We start from the raw sequence: 3,779 nt of genomic DNA on the forward strand, positions 1-3,779 counted from the left end.
TAGCCCATCAGCCACCAACTTGGCTTGGGACCTTTCTGTGTCCTGTGTCCTTACCAGTTACCCATTTCTGGGCTGGTCGTTCTTGGAGGTGTTTGTACGTGTCAGAATGAAGCAAGCCTTCACTGCCTTTTTGTAGGAAAGCACGGTCTGTGCTCACACTGGGTGCAGCTCAGTGAGACTCGGGGATTGGCAGAGCGCGGGTGGAGAGAAAGCTGCGGTTACTGTCACGTCGGGCTTGGTTTAAAGTCCTTTTCCTCGGCATGGTTTAAAGGCCTTTTCCTCGGCATGGTTTAAAAGCCTTTTCCTCGGCATGGTTTAAAAGGCCTTTTCCTCGGCATGGTTTAAAGGCCTTTTCCTCGGCACGGTTTAAAAGGCCTTTTCCTCGGCATGGTTTAAAAGGCCTTTTCCTCGGCATGGTTCAAAAGGCCTTTTCCTCGGCATGGTTTGCGTGGTGGTGGGTCCTTTAACACGTGGGCGTGTGGAGCCTCCTGGGTCCCAGGCACCGTTTGCGGCCCTGGACGGAGGGCAAAGAAGAAACAGACACCAACCGCAGCTCCAGATGTCGGGTCCCTCGTGCGGAGGAGCGCTGGACGCCGTGAGGCCCGGTGACCGGCGGGGCGAGCGTGTCGGCCGAGGAGGTCCAGGCCGGCCCCCGGGGCACCCCAGCACCGACTCGGGAGCTGAGGTCGGGGGACAGCGTGGCTTTGGGAGGTGGCCGGGCCGAGGTCCTGGGAGGATCTGGGCCGGGAAGACGGCCGGGGATGTGACCCCCGGCAAGAGCTGCGTCCGGAGGTGGACGGAGAGCCTGGTGGGTGGGGACCAGGTGGGGCAGGGAAGCACGTGGGGACAGGTGGGAGCAGAGGCCAGGGTCCTGTTAAATTCCGAGTTTCCCACTGAGCCTTCTTGTAAAGTCAGTCCCCACGCCAGAAGCACACGAGGGTGAGCACGTACCCGTTCCTCGCTGCCGAGCCTTCGTCTGCTTGGGAAGCGCCGTGAAGAGACGGCTGGGAGTCACGGGGGCAGCCTCGCCCGGGCTGAGCGTTCCCTCCCGAGACGCAGGGACACTCGGGCCGGGGAGGCCACGTCTTCCCCGAGTGTCACGGTGGAGTGTACAGCTGGAACCCTTTCGTGGGAGTCTGGGAACCTGAAGGAGGACTTCGACTTTAATCTCCCAGACGTGCGCTAAGCGAGGCCAGGGCCCTGGCCGGACGGGAGCCAGTGCTAAGCCCCCTCCTGCTTGCGCTGCTGCTTCCCACCCGTTCTCCCTCTGGAGGCGTCACCTGACACGCGGTGAAGACGCCAGTGTTTCTGCTTGAGTTTGTGCGTCTCACCTGTGTGGCCCTGGGGGCTCACCTGGGCTCAGGTGGGCGGCGCGTCAGCAGGGGCGTGTCCAGAGCTCAGTTTTCTGTCGGGGGCCAGGGATGAGTGTGTCTGCGTCAGCGCGGCATGTGCCTCCAGGAATGACTCCAGGCCCCTGACCTGGCCCCGGCCCCTTGTCCTGTTGCTGCCTCCTCTCCTGTCCCAGTCCCTGGGCACCCAGCCCATCCCCCTGCGGCGTGGGTGCATGCAGCCCCGAGCCTCGCTGCTGCCGCCCTTCCTGCCCTTGGTCCCTCAGCGGGGAGGTAGTGCTGCCGCTGGAGGAGAGCATGTCCGCGGGGGGGCCGGCGGCGGAGTCCCCGCAGAGCTCGTGGGTCGGTGGCTGCCCCCTCCCCCAGTGGCGCCCCCGGCTTCCCCGCCTCCTCAGCCCAGGCTGCCTGTGGGCAGGTCTTCAGTGGACTCACAACTCTCACCCTCACCTCGTAGGCTCTTCCGTCCGGGTACCGGGCACCGTGAGCCTGGGGCCGAGGGGCCGACCAGGTGGGCAGCGTGCGCCCTGTGGGCCGGACCCGGACGAGGAGGCCTGGGCACCGAGCGCTGGCTTGGCTGCCGGACAGCCGCATCCTGGTCCCGTTGCCATGAGCTCTCTGCCATCCTGAGGCCTGGACGCCCCCGCTGGCGCCCGGTCGTCACACAGCCAGGCACCCCGAGGGCCCCTCCACCCTCCTCTGGCCCCTTCACATTCTGCAGAAGGGTCTTCCCCCACCCCCAGCCCCCCAAGTGCTGAGGTTGCCTAGATGACCTGCTCTCAGGGCAGTTTTCCACATATATACGTCTATAGTATTTGTGTACTTAATGTGAGGCTTGCTTTCTTAGGAGATAAATGCAATAAACCCGTTTCTGTTGAAATAAAAAGCAAGACTTGCAACGCACCCGTCAAAGCTGAAACGAAAATGAATCCCTTCTGCGAAGGGAGACAGTCTTGCCAAGAGAATGTAGCTTAGATGCAGAAAGAATTCCAGCTGGCAAGAAATCCCCAGTGCAAAAAGCCGGCACATGAGCCACTTGTCCGAGGAAGCGTGGCTGCCCGTGGCAGGGAGGGGTGGCGGCGGCGATGGCGGTGACGCCTGGGTCTTAGGACCCTTGTTTCCAGAACGAACTCGAAGCCAGCGTCATGGCGTCAGTCACTGCCTGCCAGCCGTGCTGTGCAGTCAGGCATCTTTGGTCTTGCTCTGGCTTTTTCCAGCTGTCAGCAGGTTTTACATCTGTGAGTACAAAAAAAAAATCTAATGATAATTTTTACCTGGGCAGAGGTGACTGGAAAGACCCCAGACCTTCTTCTTTGTTGTAACATAAAACAGCCCTTTTCTCTCTGCCAGCAAGTCTCATCACGTTTGCTCTCTCGTGGGTCCATGTCTGTTGCTGCTGCTTCCCTCGAAGGTGCAGGGCCGGCCGAGTGTGCAGTCACCTCGCCCTCCTTCGGAGCCGCTCCTGCACCCCGACGCCGCTGCTCTGGAAGCCGGTTGGCGGTGGACCACTGCCCCACCCCGGGGCCGGGACGCACCCCAGAGGAAGCTGCAGCAAGCGCACATGGGGACGCCGGGGGACTGGCTTTTCCCTGCAGGGCCAGGCCTGGAGCCCGGGTGAGGCAGCGGTGGGGAGCCGTCCTGTGAAGGGCGGTGTCCGGCACATGGAGCGGGTGTCCAGGCGGGAGGGGCCCGCGGTGGGTGCCTGGAGCCCTGCGCGATTCTGCGGGGTGCACTCGGTGGGGCCTGGGGTGGGGCCGTCACAGCCGCCACAGACTTAGGGGGTCAGAGGACACCTGTGTCCTCTCGCAGGGGGCCTTGGGTCCAGCTGCCGGCAGGGCTGTTTCCTCCCGGAGGCTCAGCGGACAGAGGCCGGTTCCCTGGCTTTTGCAGCTTCTGGGCGCCGCCCGCAGGCCCTGGCTCGCGGCCCCTTCCTCGCACCGCTGGCCTCTGCTTCTGTCTGCATGTCTCCTCTGACTCTGGCCCTCCTGCCTCCCTTCCTGAGGGCCCTGTGAGGACATGGCCCACCGAGATAAGCCGGGGGTCCTGTCTCAAGGTCCCCGATCACATCTGCAGAGCCCCGTCTGCCACACAGGGTCAGAGCCACAGGTTCCGGGACCAGGACGTGGACATCTCAGGGGCCGCCAGTCTCTCCACCATGAACCCCATAACACAACGACTGAAAGGCCCTTTAAAGGCCACGGGGATGGCCTGGCAGTGCTCCTGGCGGTCTTGACCGTCTCCCGAGGGGCCCGGCCGGGAAGGTCCATCCCTGGAGAAGGTGCTCGGCACTGAGACCCACCTCGGGGTTGTACCCTGCTGTCCCCAGCAGCTGTCGACAGCCCCGGCCGTCGTGAGCCGGCCCCACACTCGCTGGGATCCAGCAGCTCCCAAGGTGGGCCCTGCCCTCCCCGGGGCACCCTGCCCGGACCCAGG

The sequence above is a fragment of the Neophocaena asiaeorientalis genome, unplaced genomic scaffold, assembly GCF_003031525.2.
Source record: "Neophocaena asiaeorientalis asiaeorientalis breed wild unplaced genomic scaffold, Neophocaena_asiaeorientalis_V1.1 scaffold185, whole genome shotgun sequence".
Classification (NCBI taxonomy): Eukaryota; Metazoa; Chordata; class Mammalia; order Artiodactyla; family Phocoenidae; genus Neophocaena; species Neophocaena asiaeorientalis.